The sequence below is a fragment of the Podarcis erhardii genome, assembly GCF_964252035.2.
Source record: "Podarcis erhardii genome assembly, chromosome: W".
Taxonomy (NCBI): Eukaryota; Metazoa; Chordata; class Lepidosauria; order Squamata; family Lacertidae; genus Podarcis; species Podarcis erhardii.
The window spans coordinates 3,713,305-3,732,649 of record NC_138506.1 but is presented as its reverse complement, the minus strand read 5'-3'; the positions used below and the strand labels follow the sequence as shown (position 1 = coordinate 3,732,649).

Here is a 19,345-nt window from a genome sequence, read left to right as displayed (position 1 = left end):
AACTTAAACCTATATAAGGATAACTACGAGGTCACCTGGAGGAGCATAAAGAAAGATATGGAAATTTGGGGGAGGATGAAACTCTCTTTCTTGGGGAGGATAGCTGTTGTTAAAATGAACATTCTGCCTAGAATGTTGTTTTTATTCCAAACTATCCCCATACTCAAAGGCCTAAAACAGTGTAAAGAGTGGCAGAGAGCCTTGGCGAAATACATCTGGCAGGGGAAAAGGCCACGGATAAAAATGAAAATTTTGATAGACAAAAAGGAAAGAGGGGGTTTTTCTTTGCCGGATTTAAGTTTGTATTATGAAGCGGCGTGCATACTTTGGTTAAAAGATTGGATAAAACTGGAGAACAGAGACTTATTGGACCTGGAAGGTTTTAATAATTGGTACGGATGGCACTCGTACCTATGGTACGGGAAAGTGAAGGTCCACAAGAGTTTCTTGAACCATATTTTTAGGGGACCAATATACCAGGTATGGGAAAGGAATAAAAACCTCCTTGAAAGAAAGACCCCCTGGTGGATTTCACCAATAGAGGTTTTAACGATCAAGAAAACAAATATGGAGGAGAAAAACGCCACTTATGAAGAAATGCTAAGAAAAACAGACCAAGGGTTTAAACTTAGACCTTATGAAGAGATAAAAAGCTTATTCACTGGTTGGTTGCAATACCACCAGGTGAACGATTTGCTGAAAGAGGACAAGAAGAAGTGTGCATGCACACGAAAGCTCATACCAAGAACTGACTTAGTTGGTCTTTAAGGTGCTACTGGAAGGATTTTTTTTTGTTTTGACTATGGCAGACCAACACGGCTACCTATCTGTAACAAGAAGAATCTAGGTTTTGATGATAAAAAATCAAAATTTAACATAGAGGTAGTAGATAGTAAAAACAAAACTTTGTCTAGAATTTATGATATACTATTAGAGTGGTATACAAAAGACGAGGAGGTGAAGGAGGCAATGACTAAATGGGCAATTGACTTTGGTTATAACATTGATTTTGAAAGGTGGTTGGAATTGTGGAATAGTAACATAAAGTTCACGGCCTGTATGGCATTGAGAGAAAATGTTTGGAAGATGTTATATAGGTGGTACCACACGCCTGTGAAATTGGCCAAAATGCACAGATTAAAGGATAAGAAATGCTGGAAATGTGGTGAAGTGGAGGGTGACCTATATCATTTATGGTGGACATGTAAAAAGGTGAAAGGCTTTTGGGAATCAATCTATAATGAGCTTAAAAAAATGCTTAAGTACACTTTTCCCAAAAGACCTGAAGCCTTTTTGCTGGGAATGATGGGTAAAGAAATCAAAAAAGAAGATAAGACGATATTTCTCTACACCACCACAGCAGCAAGAATTATGTCGGCACAATACTGGAAAGTGGAAACTATTCCCAGCATGAACGATTGGCAGATTAAAATGGTAAATTATGCTGAGCTTGATAGATTAACAGGTAGAATAAGAGATCAAGATGAACAGAAATTTCTGAAAAATTGGAGTAAATACTGGAACTATATGGGAACAAATGTTTAAAGTGAATTGGCGGGGCTAGAACAACTCTATCAGTGAGTGAATCTAAGATTTTAGATCAAAATTCAATACGTAACGCAAGAAGATATTCGATACTTACCAAAAGGGTGGAAGGGAGTTCAGGGTTTGGTTTTTCTTTTTTCTTTTTTTTTATGATGTAGCCAATTTACCCGTCTTTGTATAGTCGGAGAAAGGGAAATGCTGGCTTGTGTATTTCTATTGTAGTGATTTCCTTTTTTGTATTTTTTGTGTGTGTATTTTTTCTTATTTGTGTATGTCTGTTCTGAGCATAACTTTAATAAAAAATGTATTGTGGGGGGAAAAAAAAAACATATCTCGCCATGTGCAAATGGCTTTGGATACCTACTAGGTCCACAAATCACCATATAGCATATATTCAATACACACACAAAAACGACAATTTGAGCCCAACAAAGGACTGCTGGACATCCAAAGGGCCCCATTACCCCATTAATGCCTTCTGTTTCTTCAGCCAATTCCCATTCCTGTACTCTGCTGCCCTCAGGACCAAAGGCGCTACGCCCACTTTATCGCTATATGATCTTATATACTGAAACACCCTTTTGTACTGTCCTTTTGTCTACTTCACCTCCTTTTCTTAAGTCCTTTCTAAATTATTCAATCCAACATCATTATTTTTTTTTTCCTTCTCATCCCCCCCCTCTCTCTCTCTCTCTCTTGACACTGACACAAAGATGAAGTACATTAACAACAAGGTAACACAGGTGATGATCTGGCATCTGAAATCATTCACACAAACAGAAAGCTTAAAAACACATTAAAAAACATGTACCAGATGCTGGCTCTCCTCCAGGGCTAAATGTGATTGTAGCATATACACACAAATTGCTAGCAGAGATTAAATCACAAAAGAATGAGATCCCCTCGAAAGGTAGCATATTACCGTGATTATCCTACCTTTGCCTCTTAAGATATGCTTCTGTTTTAAATTCTTTCTGCAGAATATTCACTGTGAAAGGGAGTTTTGTTGGGCTGCATTTGGAAGTTGATTGACCTTTTGAATAAACTGTAGGACAGTCCTTCCCAGTTTTCCCTATTATTATCTATTATTTATCTGCAAATGATTTAATCTTGATATACATATTCACGTACTTAATTGGCTTGAGACAGTGGTTCAGTTAAAATTAACTGGTGGTTCAGTTAACAATAGGTTAAGTGATACCTGCTATGTGGCTGAATTTTCTTATAAGAAAACATCTCATAACAGTTTGAGAGGGTATTCCTATTAAACAGGAGGAATAAGCAACTCATGCTGACTAAATATAAACTCATTTCTGCATCTGTATATATCACACACAGAAGGAGACAGAGTGCAACTCAACTTTTTGCATATCTATTTAATTCAATCCTATGCAGAGCAGATGGGGGGGGGGGTTGAGAGAGCAGGTACCAAGACACCGTTTAGGGGAAAGGTTCCTGCTTGTTCCTCTTCATAATGTGAGACTAAAAATCTGACCTAGAGCACTAGGAACATTTTAGGGAACACCACCATGTCGGAGAAGGCTATGGAAGCATATGACATCAGCAGCCCTGATAAGAAGAAGTGCCTGATAACTTTCATATTTGAAACCACAAAGAAAGGCACACACCACAAACGAACAAATACAGGCAGTGGGGCCTTCACTTACTTCAAAATGTGGCATCTGATTTCTCCTGCATTTTTGGTCCTGCTTGCATATGCTACAGATGATGTAAACAAATCTTACACTAGAGAAAAGCTCTGTAGCTTTTGTGTATCACTGTAGCTTTGTGTACACTGTATCTTAAGTGTATTCTGCTGAAAGACAAAGCTTGCTTGGTGTTATTTGCTTTATGAATTAAGGTCCCAGTTTCCCAATACACACATTTGCTATTTCACCCCAACACTCTTCCTAAATGGATTCACACATTCATGCATTCAGTTGGGCCAGTGTTCACATCATCCTGTTTTACTTAGCATTTTGGTTTGAAAACCCAATTCCACTTTCTCTGCACTTCCTGCAAGATTGTATATTATTAAACAATAAAAGGCACAATTTGCCAAGAGAACATATGTTTTGGAGTTGCATATAATCCCCACCAGGCATCAGAAACTGGCAGATATTACTCGGAAATTTCAAAATTAATGCCCAGATAATTCATATCTTTTCCCCCTGGGTGGTCGCAAATATAAACTTGAAAGTCTTTTGATACATTCATATAAAAGTTCATTTACACCTTACATACTTCAGATAGAAATAGTTCTGGAAAAATGCAGTTACAATCAGAACACAAAATTCTTCCTCTTCCAATTATTCACCATGGTTCAGTAGCATATCAGTGATTAGTTCATTGTACATACTTTCTCCATTTATCTTAATACATCAATTTGCATGCAAACATTAAAAATCACTTTTCCTTCAAAGGAACCACACATAAGGTAACTTTGTTCAATATTGCCTTTCACCCAAGAGAAACCTAGGAGGAATCACCTTACTGGGTAACTGTTACGATATGGATGCAATGCAGCTGCAAAGTGCTAGCTTGAAAAGTAAACATGATGCGAATATTGGGACTGCCCGTGGGAAACAGAGGGACAGTCATTTCACAGTGCGAAGCACCGGAATTAGCTCAGAGTGTAATATGAGCTCTTCCGTTTGTTCCTATCCAGGAAGTGTTTGTCACTGCACTGCTGGAGTTTGAAGAGAGCAGTCATGTTTTTTGTAACACTGCAAAGACAGAAATAAAGGCATGTAAATACGTTTCTGTCTATCTCTTTCCCCTGCCAGGGGGCAGGGAAGAGGGGGTGTGTTCTTCCCACGTTTGAGAAGAATCGCCGATCGAGACCTTGCCTGCGCCTGCTGGGGAATGCAGCCAGGGAGGTCAACAGGGAATCATGCCGGGTGCCTGGGAGAGTTGCCAGTTTCTCCTGATATGGGCTTGATTTCCCGACATCTGGTAGCACGGAGCCGATGGCATCGATCCATGAAAACAGCTAAAGAGGTTGATGGATCGTATTCATCCTCTGCAAGGAGATAAAGGAGTTTGTGGTAGCGTGCGGATGGAGGCTACAACGAATGGCTGAACACCGAAGCAGACGTTTTTGCTGATAAGCAAGGAGCAACGGAACCCCAAGGTATGCTGATGTATGGGCTAAAAGAGTGAACGCAGATTGATTCTTCTCTGGTTCACAAAAGCTGTTTTTTTGGATAGAAAAACAGCACTGAGAGACAGCCACATTCTTCTTTTTTTAAAAAAATAATTTTTATTAATTTTCACAAACAAAAACACACAAAAAAAACATACACAAACAACACATGACTTCCCCATACCTCCCCTTCACTGCACCCTTGTTTCCAATTTTTTAGCAATCCTTCATTCCATTTTTATATTTAACTTCCCTCAGGTTTTCTTAACTTAAACATTTACAGCTGTAATTCTCTGTTTCTTATCCCTTGACATTTTATCAGTCACATTCTTCACATTCTTGGGACTGATAACGGTTTGCAGCTCAAACCATGGAATGTCCACTTGCTAAGCAACGAGACTTCAGTCTTTTCAGCTACTTCAGAGATAGTTAGCTTGAAAAGAAAGTGGAAAGTTACTAGCCAACACGGAAGTGAGGCTGGGACTGTAAGAGGCTAGAAAACCAGCGTTTGTTTTGTCTGCTATCTCACTGCTCTTGGAGGGACTTCCAAAGCAGCCTCCGTTTAGCTGCCAGGTGCAAAGAGTAAACAGCCAGCTATTGGAATTTAGAGGCTTGAGAGTGAGAGCTGAGGCTAAAGATTGAGATGGCTTTGTTCTCTCAGAAGCTCCGAAAAGCTTGTGAAGCTGGAGTGAGAAGCAAGAGCCGAAGGTTAACTACCCCAGAAGGGGAGAGCCAAGATGATGCTGGCCAAATTCCTGAAAGCTTATCGAAAGCTGAGGAGAGCTTTGACCCCAAAAGGGGGAGTGAAGGAACTGTTGCTGCTGTTGCTGTTGCTGTTCCTGTTCTTGCTGCAACGGATGTTGCTGACAGGGGGAGTGAGGATCGGTATAGCGCCCCCACTGCCATTGCAAGGAAAGAGCAAGCTGAAGCTCTGAACGTTGTTCGTTGTTTCAATTGTGGACAGACTGGGCATCTTCAGCGGAACTGTAAGAGGCCACGTCAGCAGAAAGGAGCTAAGGGGAGCTCTGCAAAGCCTGAGGCGTCAGGCAAAAGTCGTACCAAGTCCCAGATGAAACCTGAAAAGGTATTGCTGTCAACAAAAGCCGTATTTTCAACGGAAAACACTTTTGTTTTGGACACTGGAGCGACGCAACACATGACGTCGCACAGACAACTGTTTTCTACGTTTAAGAAGCAAAGCTTCGCTGTGAAACAGGCCAATGGCCAGGAGCTTGAAGCGACAGGGTTTGGAACAGTGTATCTTGAAAGTCTGAACTTGACTATTAACAATGTGTATTTGGTTCCTGATTTAAAGTTCAATCTGCTGAGTGTTTCGCAGATCACAAAGAAAGGACTGACTTTGTCCTATGATAGAGAAAGCTGCAAAACCTTCAAAGATGGAGAGCTGTATCTTTCCGCCAGAGAGAAAGATGGACTGTATTTGTTGACTTTTGATCAAAGTGATTGCATAAATTGTAATGCATCTGAATCTAACATGATTTCTCTTGCAGGTATGGCGAAGAACGCCCAGAAGGCGACCAAAGTTAACAGTGCATTTCAGCGAGTGTATGCTGATGTGATTGGTCCTCTAGCACCATCTAGAGGCAATGCAAGATATTATCTTGTGTGTGTGGATTATTTCACTCATTATGTGTGGATATACATATTGCAGAAACCACAAGAAGCCTTAGAAAGGTTTAAATAGTTTTGTGACAAGGTTAAAACTGTTCATGATGCTAGCATTGATTGTCTTTTCACAGATGAAAAGCCAGTTTTTCTTTTACAGGATTTTCAGGATTTCCTGGATAAGAAAGGGATAAGGCACAAGACTGCTGTTTCTGCAGGAGCATGGAACAAAAGTGTCTGTGTGCAAGTGAACAAAGAATTGCAAAATGGGATGAAGGCGCAATTGCTGAGTTCACATTTGCCACATGAGTATTGGGCGGAATTGTTATTGTGTTTTTGTTACTCTTGGTTGAGAAAGTTTTCAAAAGGTTTGGGATGTTCTCCTTTTGAAAAGCTATTTCACAGAAAACCTTCTGTTGCCCATTTTAAGGTTTTTGGGTCTCGTGTTTTGACTGAAGCTCCAGGTGGAGTAAAGAATGCCAGAGGCATTTTTGTGGGTTATGAAAAGGGTCTCTACAGAGTAATTTTGTCTGAATCTGGTCAGGTGATTCTCACAAAATTTCTAGAGAGTGCTCCTGGACAGGAGAGAGTAATTGTTCACACATTTCCCACTGAGGACAATTCAGATGATGATGATGATTTTACTGATTACAGTGGTACTGAGAATGACAGTGATAGCTCAAAGAGTTCACTTGACACAGTCATTGAGAGGAAATCTCACACAATGGCTAGACCTTCAGAGGTGGAGGATGAATCACTGTTTACTATTGGAACTGGTTCTCCAAAGAGTCTTGAGACTGAACCAGTGAGCAGAGAGGATCAGCACCTCATACGCAGGTCCGAGAGGGTTACAAAGGGTGTACCACCCAAGAGGTATTCAAAAGAGTTTGCTAACTCAGCTGTTGCATGTGTTACTATTGTTGACAACTCAAGACAGGTTGAAGCTGTGTCTAAGTCAGAGACAAAGACACAACAGGGAGTTGCTAAGCGTAACACTACATTCCCTAGCCAAGGTAATGCAGATGCACTCGTTCCTTGGAAGTCAGACAACCAGAGAGGTACACTGGGGAAACCAGTGGTGGGTAGTTCCAAGGGTGGAACTGAAACAACAGGGGATTGTTATATGTATAACAACTGTTTGTTTTCTTCTCTGGATCAAGCTATGTTCGCAGCGCACATTGATTCATATGGGGGAGTATGTTACGATATGGATGCAATGCAGCTGCAAAGTGCTAGCTTGAAAAGTAAACATAATGGGAATGTTGGGACTGCCCGTGGGAAACAGAGGGACAGTCATTTCACAGTGCGAAGCACCGGAATTAGCTCAGAGTGTAATATGAGCTCTTCCGTTTGTTCCTATCCAGGAAGTGTTTGTCACTGCACTGCTGGAGTTTGAAGAGAGCAGTCATGTTTTTTGTAACACTGCAAAGACAGAAATAAAGGCATGTAAATACGTTTCTGTCTATCTCTTTCCCCTGCCAGGGGGCAGGGAAGAGGGGGGGTGTTTTTCCCACGTTTGAGAAGAATCGCCGATCGAGACCTTGCCTGCAGCCAGGGAGGTCAACAGGGAATCATGCCGGGTGCCTGGGAGAGTTGCCAGTTTCTCCTGATATGGGCTTGATTTCCCGACAGTAACTGTATCAATAAGCATTGAGGTATTTGTCTTTCAACATCTTAATTCTGCTGTCACTAATGCATTTGACAGCTTTTGATTCTGGCAACTACGCTGAGTATATGTGTGTCTCAGAACAGGAAAATTTCAAAGCATTGGACACTTTCCGCAGCCTAATGTGAACAGGGAAATAAAAGTTATTTTGCCTAAGACCTCTCCTGGCATGTACACTTAGAAATTAAAAAAAAGGGGCCATCTCAATTTTCATTTAATAGATATCCAAGGAGTATCTTTCATGGGAGGGACATACTAAAAAGAGCACAAACAACATTCTAGGTCCCTACTCTTGCTGTTAAATTATGGATGGTTAGCTGTCCAGCCAGCCAAAAAAAGAGGTCTGCTCCATAATATATTATATTCTTAATTCTTAATTCAGAATTCTTTAAAAGCTAGTTTTTACTCATGAAAACCTCAACCAATAATCTGAGTGCATTTTAACAGCACATGCAAGACTTTGACTAAGTGTGTCACTGGTCATACACAGCCTTTATGCAATTCAGCTTTTACTATATTTAGTAAACTCTCTCTCAATAATAGCATCTTAATATATTACTTTCATTAATACTCATCAGCATAAACACTCAACCGTCTTTACAGCCCATTACCCAACTTTTCTCCTGTTCCAACATTCTCACTTCTCTACCCTCTACCTCTCACCTTCTTTTCTACTTCCCTCTACCTTCTCCAGCCCAGACCACTACTTCACCTTCTGCATAACATTTGGGACACAATTGTTCATCCCTTTTACAAATAAAAATTATACGCATTTGTCAGAGCTGCCTCTAGGTCCCAGCTCACAGAGGACCAACGCCAGGCTGATGTTATGTACAAAAGTCTTTATTGAAGTTTAATTTCCATTTCAAAGCCAGAGCGTGCAGCCCTACGTCTAGACTCTAGATCGGCGAAGTCCCGTCTGAGTCTCCGCCCCTTCCACACCAGTTTAAGATCCTAGCCCTGCTCCACCTCCTGCGCTGCTCTCTTCTCCTCTGGGTCCTCCTGCCCTCTGGGGCATTGCCCTTTCTGGACTCTTCCGACGCTGAGTCGCTTAGCTCCTCCCCCTGCCTCCGGCGTGCTTTAGGACCCGGTTCCCAATCCTCACTCTCTGCTGTCCCGCGCTCCTGTACATTTGAACTTGCTTCTCACGCCAACCCAGTGACCTTTCTCCTAACCGTTACACTACTTCTATCACTGCTTCCCTCTTCCGTGACACTGGCCAGATCTGACCTCCCTTCCGTTGTCCGACTCCCCGAGGGAGGCGTGGTAGGCTCTGCCTCGTCTCCTCTCCCTGGTGGGGAAAGCACTGGCCCCGATGCCTGGGACTCTTCCCCCCCACTCTGCTCTGGTGGGGAAGCTGGTCCTGATTTCCAACTACTGCTCTGGGAGTCCCTGCTGCCCCCTTGCTCCTGGGGCGTTCCCCTTGGGACCCCCCTGCCCCTGGCCACTGGCGCTCCCTTCTGTGAATCTTCCGATTCGCTGGAGAGGCTCATGGAATCCCTCGGACCACTGTCCCCTCCTACGCTCCCTTCGGATTCCTCCCCCTCTCTCTCCATCTCCCATCTTCCCTGTGCCTCAGCTCCTGAGCCCCTGACAGCATTTCAAAAATATATCAGAAGAAAGGTAGTGCAAAAATCAATTTTGGTATCAAATAGTGTGCTCATCCTTATTCTAAGCTAAGCTGAGATTTTATAATAATGACCGCTCCCCACTTAAAACGGGGGGCGCCCTTTGCGTGGACGTGTGCAGCCCCTAGATCTGGAGCGGCCCCAACAGCATAGGCTTGGCTTTGCCTCCCCCCAGGTGGGATACCTGGGGGTCTCCGCCTACCTCAGTCAGTTGTCCAATCCCACCTGGGGGAAGTGTTGCCAAGGAGACCAGGCCAGGTAGGGAGGGATTACCTGCCCACACAATAGAGGGAGGATCTTACCTGGGAATCCTCACTTGGCTCCAGAGCTTCTCCAGGAAGGACGTCGCTGGACTTCCTCGCTCCTAAAGGCAAGCTTGGGGCCTTTGGCCTCCCCCCCCCCACTACAGGGATCCCAAGGGATAGCGGGGGGGGGGTAATGGACTTCAGGATACCCTTTTCAAAAGGGGATCCTTTTCCCTAGGCGGGCCCTGATGCCCCGGGGTGTTGGGTGGTGACACGGGGGTCCCTCTAGCTGCCCCCCATGCCTGCAGGGGTGTGTGGGCCGCGGGGGGGAGGCAACGCCACGCGCGGCCCTTCCCCTTCCCCCGCCAGGCCTGGCGGCCCTGGGGTGCGGTGGAGGGGGGGTCCCCAGTCGCCCCCAGGGCCTCGGTGGCCTCCAAGCGGCCTTTTTAGGCCGCAGGGAGGCCCGCCGCGTTTCGTGAGGCCTTACTGGGCCTCGGGGGGGCTCCTCCGCGCCCCCCAGCCCTGGAGCCTCCCCTGGGCGGCGGAGGCCTTCCCGCTGCCCCCGCGATCGCCGGGGGAGCCGTGGGCCCCGCCGCGCGGCCTCCCCCGGATCCGGGGGGCTGGCTGGGCCGCGAGGGGGCCTGGCTGGGCCTCGGTGAGGCCTTGCCGCGTTTCGCGGCCTAGTCGGGCCTCCGGTGGCCCTGGAGCCTCTCCTGGGCGGCGGGGGCCTTCCCGCCGCCCCCGCGATCACCGGGGGGCTGCGGGCCGCGCCGCGCGGCCTCCCCCGGCTCTGGAGGCCTGGCTGGGCCTCGAGGGGGCCTGGCTGGGCCTCGAAGAGGCCTTGCCGCGTTGCGCGGCCTAGTCGGGCCTACGGCGGCCCCGGGGCCTCTCCTGGGTGGCGGGGGCCTTCCCGCCGCCCCCGCTATCGTCGGGGGGACCGCAGGTCGTGCTGCGCGGCTTCCCCCGGCTCTGGAGGCCTAGCTGGGCCTCAAAGAGGCCTTGCCGCGTTCTGCGGCCTAATCGGGCCTCCGGCGGCCCTGGAGCCTCCCCCTGTGTGGTGGGGGCCTTCCTGCCACACCCGCGATCGCCGGGGGCGCGCGCGCTGCAGCACATGCCCTCCCCCGGCTCCGGGAGGCCTAGCTGGGCCTCACAAAGGCTCTGCCGAATTGTGCGGCCTAGTTGGGCCTGCAGCGGCTTTGGAGCCTCCCCTGGGCGGCGGGGGCCTTCCTGCCGCCCCCACATTCCGTGGGGGGCCGCGGGCCACACCGCGTGACCTTCCCCCACCTTTGGCCAGCCTTTTAAGGCCGCAGGGAGGCCCTGCCACCTCGCACGGCCTACACCAGGCCTCTGGCGACCCTGGAACCTCCCCTGGGCGGCGGGGGGGGGACCTCTGCAGCCGGCGGGCATACCTGCCTCCCCCCCCAGATGGCCCCTGGGGACAGTGTGTGCCTCTGCTTGCCCCACACCCCCATGAACCGTGGCAGGGCCTGCCTAGTGGTGGCTCCAAGTCTGCAGCCATCTCAATCGCGACCGCATGGTGGCAGCCATTGTATCGGTGGCCGCATGGCAGTGGCCACCCTGGATCCGGCTGCATGGAGGCTGACATGCCTCGGTGCTCCTCAGGCACACCTATGGCCTCATTAGGTACGTATTGGTTTCACATCCCACCATCATGGCTTGCCAACAGGTACAGCGGACAGCAGGCATCGCGCTCATCATCAACGAGGGAAGGCCCATGGACCCCAACTGAAACCTGTGCAGTTATTTTCTAAACTATTGCTTGTTTTATCTTGCAGCCTTCAGTAGCGTTTCCTGCTGCGACTCAGTTCTTGCCTTATCTCTCCCCTCCCATTAATTGTACCCTTACCTTTATCACTAGCCTGTGTTTGCGAATTACTAGCGGGCATTTGCTGCCAATCATTGCCCCCCCTTCTAACGGATTCCCTAGCATACCCACTCCATTAGCCCCACACCATGCCTCCGAAGCGTCAGGCTACTTCTCCTCCCCGCACCAGAAGGGGCACCGTAAGGGGTGCGCCCACCAAGCCTGCCCAGAGACAGGCAACCGGACAGCGGAAGGCACGTTCAACCAGGGAGGAGCAGCCCAAGCCCAAGAAAACCGCGCCCAAGAGGGCAGCGGCAACTAGAGGGTCTTCTGGGTCCATAAGCACACTAGCCTTGGCAAGCCGCGCCGGTAGGGGGTCGGCTGCCAAGCCGAGACGTACAGAGAGCTCCTCCTCCACCCGCTCCTCTCTTAGTAGCAGTCTCTCACACTCGGTGCGTGGAGACAGTAGGGACAGGACCATCGCCCGGCTGAGGTGCCGCCTGGAGCGGCGGGATTCGCGCAGAGGGAGCTCCGGGTCACCTCACGGCCGCAGGCGAGGGCGCAGTAGCAGCTCCTCTGACCGCCGTGCTCAGGAAGGTGGGTCACGTTCATCATCCGCATCCACCAGGCGCAGAGGTAGGTCCCCCCATTCCAGCTCCTCTGACAGGTACAAGAGTGACAAGAGCCCTGAGTCGCGCAGATCGCGTCATCGCGGGAGGAAACACCACAAATCCAGGAGGAGGGGCCACAAGTCCAAGAGGGACTCGTCTGGATCATCTAGTTCCTCAGGTAGGTCCAGCTCCACTGATAGTGAACAGGGGGGGAGCATCAAAGGCTATTGGGTTACAGGCCCCGACGCCCCAGGGCTGCCGCACTGGGTCTGGCGGCGCCGCAACCGGAGGCACAGGCGTGAACATGGTGCTATCGCGCCGTGCGGGGAGGAGGGCATTGACTCCAGAGGTAGAATTAGGAAATCCAACCACAAAAGAACTGACCAGCCCCCAGGCATTCGCCTGCGTGAGAAGTTGCGGGAACGCATCCTTAATGGGGAGTTCGTGGATTTGTTTGATCTGCTATCCCCTGCCGCTTCGACAGCCCTAAAATCTAAATCCGCCGAGCAGAGGAAAAAAGATAAAAAAGTGAGTGTTGAGCGTACCTTTCGTAATTGGCTCACTGCATACACCACTTACATGGGTATTATAGTCGCTAGTTACCCTGACAGGGGTTGGCACCTGACCAACTACCTACTCATCATCCTAAAGGCTGAAGCCATGTCTGGGGGGGGAGGCGGCACTCACCTATGACCAGGCATTCAGGGAACGGGCGGCAGTGGACGACACAGTTAGATGGGATATCAAAGATTATGACGTGTGGTCTGAGTTGGTTTCACCGCTCTTCAAGAAAGGGCCCGACAATGTGAAACAGTCCAAATATCAATCCAAGGCCCCCAAGAGATCTTGCTGGGAGTATAACAACGGCTCCTGCTCCAGAGAAAAATGTCGATTTGCTCATGAATGCGAGCACTGTAGTGGATCTCACCCCACCATGAAATGTTTTCGGGGGAAGAAGCTTTTTCGAGCCTCCCGCGGATCAGGTGCAGGCACATCTCAAGACAAAAGAGAGGCCGGAGCCTCTACAGGCTCCTCTGGCACTCAGCAAAGCAAAAACAATGCCCGCAAATAGTGCTCTACTTTCCCTAGCCCCCTCACCCATATCTCTATCAGCAATGCTGCCTTTGTTACACCAGTACCCCAATAAAGAGGCAGCAAAATACATTGAGGAGGGCTTTAAGGAAGGCTTCCGCATCCCAGTGGTAGGCACCCCCTCATGCACCAATCCCCCCAACCAAAAGTCTGTCCGAGATATGCCACGCATTGCCGAGAAGAAGATTACCAAAGAACGCTTGCTGGGGCGAGTGGCAGGTCCCTTCACAGAACCTCCATTTCCTAACCTCATAGTGTCTCCACTAGGTATTGTACCTAAGAAGGCCCCAGGCGAGTTTCGATTAATACATAACCTTTCTTACCCAAAGGGTGGGTCAGTAAATGATGCCATTCCCCCAGAACAATGCTCAGTCAAATATGCATCTCTCGATCAGGCAATCAGGCTGGTTAGGGAGTGTGGCCCGGGCGCGCTCATGGCAAAATGTGACATCGAATCAGCCTTCCGTCTGTTACCAGTCCACCCCAGGGACTTCTGGTTGCTAGGTTTCAAATTCCAGGACCAATGGTACTTTGACAAAGCTATGCCCATGGGCTGTTCCATCGCATGCGCGGCATTTGAAACCTTCAGCACATTCGTGGAATGGGCCATGAAACGCAGGTCAGGGTCCCACCGCATTTCCCATTACCTAGATGACTACTTTTTCGTCCAGCCAGCGGGCTCAGACGCGTGCGCTAGGGCGCTGGCATGCTTCATTCAGCTGGCAGCTGAATTGGGCATCCCATTGGCAGCGGACAAGACCGAAGGTCCAACCACTGTCATCTCATATCTGGGTATTGAACTGGATTCTGTCAGCCAAACCTCTCGCCTGCCCCTGGCCAAACTCGCCACGTTGAGGGAATTCATAACTAACATGATGGCCCAGAAAAAGACCACGTTGCGTCAGGTCCAGACACTCTTAGGACACCTCAACTTTGCATGCAGGGTTATCTCGCCCAGTCGCGCCTTTTGCACACGCCTAGCCCGTCTCACGGCTGGCGGTGTTGCCCCCCATCACCACATCAGGGTCACCCACACCATAAGGGAAGACCTCAAAATATGGCTAACCTTCCTGGAAAGTTACAATGGGGTGTCCTTCTGGCAAGATTGGCTGCTGCCTAAGGAACAGCTACAGGTGCACTCTGACGCATCTGGTCGCTTTGGCTTCGGCTTCTACTTCAGGGGTCACTGGTGCGCGCATCCTTGGCCAACATCTTGGCATGAGGAGGGCATTACACGTGATTTAACTTTTCTTGAGTTCTTCCCAATCCTAGTGGCTCTCCGTGTTTGGGGGCACCTCCTGAAGGACACCAGGGTGTGCTTCTGGTCGGACAACCAGGCGGTGGTAAGAATCATTGCGAAGCAATCCGCAAAATCCAACAGGGTAATTCGCGTGCTCCGTCTCTTCGTGCTGGAATGTCTGAAAGGTAACATCTCCTTTTCTGCGCGGTTCATCCCGGGCCTCAATAACGACATTGCAGATGCCCTGTCTCACTTTCAGATGGAGCGCTTTCGCAACCTAGCACCCGAGGCCGATCAACTCCCAGAAGCCTTTCCGGAGGACCTCTGGGAAATTGGACGGGAGAAGTGACAGCAGGAGTTCTGAGCGCCCTTGCACCATCAACGCTGCGGTCCTACACCAGAGCATGGTCCCAATTCGAGGGGTTCAGAGATAAGTTTGGCTTACGACGCAGGCGTACAGCTAAGGAGTCTGATGTTCTAAAATACTTGGTTCACCTAAAGCGTAGGGGCATGGCCCTTAAAACCATCAGCCTGCACAAGGCCGCTATCTCCTACTTCAGCAACTGTTTTTGGCTCCCAGACCCCTGTAACACTTTCCACGTAAGGAAGCTTATTGCAGGGTGGCGTCGCTCCCACCTGCCCATTCCAGATAAGAGGAGGCCAGTAACCATAGAGATCCTCCGGCTGATATGGAATGCGCTCCCCAGTATTTGCTGGTCCAACTATGAGGTCAGGCTCTTCAGGGCAGCCTTCTCCCTGGCCTTCTTTGGTGCGCTCCGTATCGGGGAGTGCATAGGGGGCACATTGTCACCTCGTCGCAGGGGCTTGTCTGTGGCTGATATCAACCTTGTCAGGCACATGATACAAGTCAAAATCCGAGCCTCCAAAACCGATCAACTAGGTAGGGGTTCCACGCTAAGTCTAGCCTCCTCCCTGCACACTGGACCATGCCCTGTCGTGGACACACGCAAATTCCTGAAGGTACGTCCTCCGGGACCAGGCCCTCTCCTCATTCATGCATCAGGCTGCCCCATGACCCGTTGCCAATTTGTCTCAATATTGCGTAAGGCCATCCACGCTTGTGGAGGCGACCCGGCACTATTTTCCGGGCATTCCTTTCGTATCGGTGCAGCAACCACGGCAGCTGCAAGCGGCCTCCCGGCAGAACACATAAAGACAATGGGGCGGTGGCGTTCAGCTGCCTTCAAAGGCTACATTAGATACAACCAGCAGGCTCTGACAGACAACATATAATCCTTTCTTTCAGGCTCAACCCCCAAACATGTATGGATCTTCGGCCACAACATAGTGCATTGGGCGGCCGTCCATGCCACCACTGGTCCAGACGGAGAACATCTGGGTCTGCAGCCAAAGATCTCCATTTCCTGGTTCGGTCAACGTGGAATGCGATGGGATGCCCTGCTCCCTCGGTTGCGTCATGAACTTGCGTTCCGCCACCCGCCAAACGCGGTTGTGCTCCACCTTGGCGAAAATTACTCGGTCGTGCAAAAAAGCATAATTCTGATCAAAGCAAAGGGGATTTTCAGATATAGGTAGTCTTGGCGGCGAGACCGCAATCTTTGCGGTCTCGGGTGGCAGTATCAGGCCTTGGGCGGAATCCTTTAGTCCACCTTCCTCTTTGCGGCGGCGATACCAGGGTTCCCCGTTAAAGGGGTTTTTGAAGGGAGGCTTTGGCCGTACGCCGAAAGGTCGTCATTGCTCTCCCCTGCCGCGGCGTAACGGGGGCGGCTATCTCTGCTTGAACATATGTTCTCCAGAGCTGGCCCATCCCCTCCCCCACACACTGGATAACCCTGATGCTCCCTAGGTCCCTGGCTGGGGACTGGGGAGGGAGAACGCCCAATGCCTGAGCCAAGGTCTACCCACATTTGAAATTTAATAAAGTTGTGGCCAATTTAATCCCATAGCACGTTGTCTTGAGTCGTTATTCCACATGACAGGGGGACCGCGCGGGATCTGGGGACTCCGCCTGTCCACGCAATGACCGCTCCCCACTTAAAACGGGGGGCGCCCTTTGCGTGGACGCGTGCAGCCCCTAGATCTGGAGTTCTTGGTGCGTAAGTTGCCGTTGCTTTCGGCTAGATTGCCTGGCTAACCATGCCTCGGCTGACAGGGAACGCTGTTGTTGGCGTCTGTGGTCTCCTTCAACTCTGAAGACCCCTCCAACGCCTCAGCGTGTCCTTTTAGATGCAGGAAGCCCTCCTGGATCTTTTGGGAGTTGTGAAGCCTAGCAACCCCCCTCTTTCACCCCTTTGGTGAGTGCTCACCCCTCGGAACTCCCGAGATGAGCGTCCGGAAGCAATCAGCAGCAAAGCGGAAGTCCCCACAAAAACATTTGAAAGGCCATAGAATGTTTGATCAGCCAAAGTCTTAGTTATAGAGGAACATTTTCACCTGGCCCCTAAAGATATACAACAAAGGCATCAGGTGAGCCTCCCTGGAGAGAGCATCCCACAAGCAGGGAGCCACTGCAGAAAAGGCCCGTTCTGGTGTTCCCCCCTTTGGGGCTCTTGTGGAGAAGGCACACAAAGAAAGGGCTCACATGATGATCCAAGTCCAAGTTAGGTCTTATAGGAAGAGGTGGTCCTTGAGGTATTGCAATCATGAGCTGTTTAAGGCTTTATAAGTTGAAACTAGCACCAATGTCAGGATTGTATTATATGCTCAAACTGTCTTGCCCCAGTGAGCAACTTGGCCGCTGAATTCTGCACCAGCTGAAGTGTCCGAGCCATCTTCAGAGGCAGCCCTACATATAACATATTGCAGTAATCTAACCTAGAGGTTGCCAGAGATTAGACAACAGACGTTAGGCTATCCCTGTCCAGATAGGAGCACAGCTGGGCCACCAGAGCCTCAAGCAACAGCAATGGAGCCAGAAGTACCTGTAAGCTACACACCTGCTCCTTCAGAAGGGGGTGTAACCTCATCAAGAGCAGGCAACCTCCCATCCATCTGGTCTAGGGAACCACCCACTAACAGTGCCTCAGCCTTATTCGGATTGAGCTTTAGTTTACTGACTCTCGTCCAGTCCATTGTGGAGGCAAGACCAGCACATCCACTGCCATACTCGCAAGTGCAAAGAAGTAGAGCTGTGTGTCATCAACATACAGCTGGCAATGTACCTCAAAGCTCCAGATGATCTGGGGACTCCGCCTGTCCACGCAATATCTAACTTGCACACCACCCCCTTTAAGTTTTAAAACACAGGTCTGCAAATATTGCAAATTCCCTTTGCTGCTACTTATAAAAGTATGTCAAATTCTGACATTTGGAGAATTTTAAAATCCCATCCCTTTTGACAACACTACTTTTTCTCATACATTTGTACATTTTTACTTTTGATCAACATTTAACAAGTGGTTTCTAAATCACCCAGGGTACCTATGCAACAGAGTCAATAAGAAACAAACTTTTAACAAAAATATTAAGATACCAGGTAGCTCAAATCACAGTGAATTGATGACATTCAGATTCTGAAACCAGTACATGATTACATGATTGTATTAGTAATTGAAGCCTTCCCACCTTTAACATGAAAATATAAAATTTGACCTCATGAGCAACTCATGTCACTTTTAATGTTAAAGACCAAATAATCCCTTTTTTATACTTGTACTCTGCAAGATTCTAGGTGTTTTAAGGTCTGTTTCCCAACCCCCTATCATGCAGCACAGTGAATGTGGCAGAATTGAGAACCCCTTCATGCAGGGTTCTATTCCTGGAACCTCGGCAGAGAACATATCTTTTTTTCCCTGGACCCCACGTGTTGGCAATACAATACAAGCCAGCTGGACGCACCTATGCTGGTCACTGCCAGAATACAGAAAGGAGCTTAAAGGGGTTTTTTCAACTGTAGCTTGACATTTCCAATTGTCCAAAAAGAACAAACACTGCAAGGGGGTCGGTTTGCTGTTTGTTTTGTTTTGTTTTTGTGTTTTTTCCCCATAGCCCTGAGACACTCCGTCCACCTAGAGTTGTTTCTCTCTCTTTTTTTAAAATGATATTTATTAAAGTTTCCAATTAATACAAAAAATAAACATACACAAAAAAGAGATAATAAAAACACAAAAATACAAAAGCAAAAAAGAACAGTTAAAACAAATGTAGTTTCCATTACTCATTTCCATTAACTTGTTTCCCAGACCTCCTCTCACCTCCCCCTTTTGTATTCCCGTTCAAATTCTTAATTCAGCAAATCCTTATTATAACTTGTTATAACTTATCATAACTTATTGTTCAACCTCTACATTACAGCTGGTAACCACTTAATTTTTATCCAGCATCACACTAATGTCCATTAATTTTATAATGCCTCTGCAGATAGTCTTTGAATTTCTTCCAATCTTCCTCCACCGTCTCTTTTCCCTGGTCTCGGATTCTGCCGGTCATTTCTGCCAGTCCCATATAGTCTATCACCTTCATCTGCCATTCTTCCAGAGTGGGTAGATCTTGCGTCTTCCAGTACTTCGCGATGAGTATTCTTGCTGCTGTTGTTGCATACATAAAAAAAGTTCTATCTTTCTTTAACACCGATTGGCCGACCATGCCCAGAAGAAAGGCCTCTGGTTTCTTAAGGAAGGTATATTTATATACCTTTTTCAGTTCATTATAGATCATTTCCCAGAAGGCCTTAATCTTTGGGCATGTCCACCAAAGGTGAAAAAAAGTACCTTCAGTTTCTTTACATTTCCAACATTTATT

The 19,345-nt window shown here is 48.3% G+C and overlaps 1 protein-coding gene across 1 annotated transcript in view; it reads right to left on the bottom strand.

Annotated features, from left to right (window-relative positions):
• Window positions 1-19,345, bottom strand: part of LOC309333220 (magnesium transporter NIPA2-like) — an 83,372-nt gene that overhangs the window by 31,970 nt on the left and 32,057 nt on the right. The gene's annotated exons all lie outside the window — the stretch shown is intronic.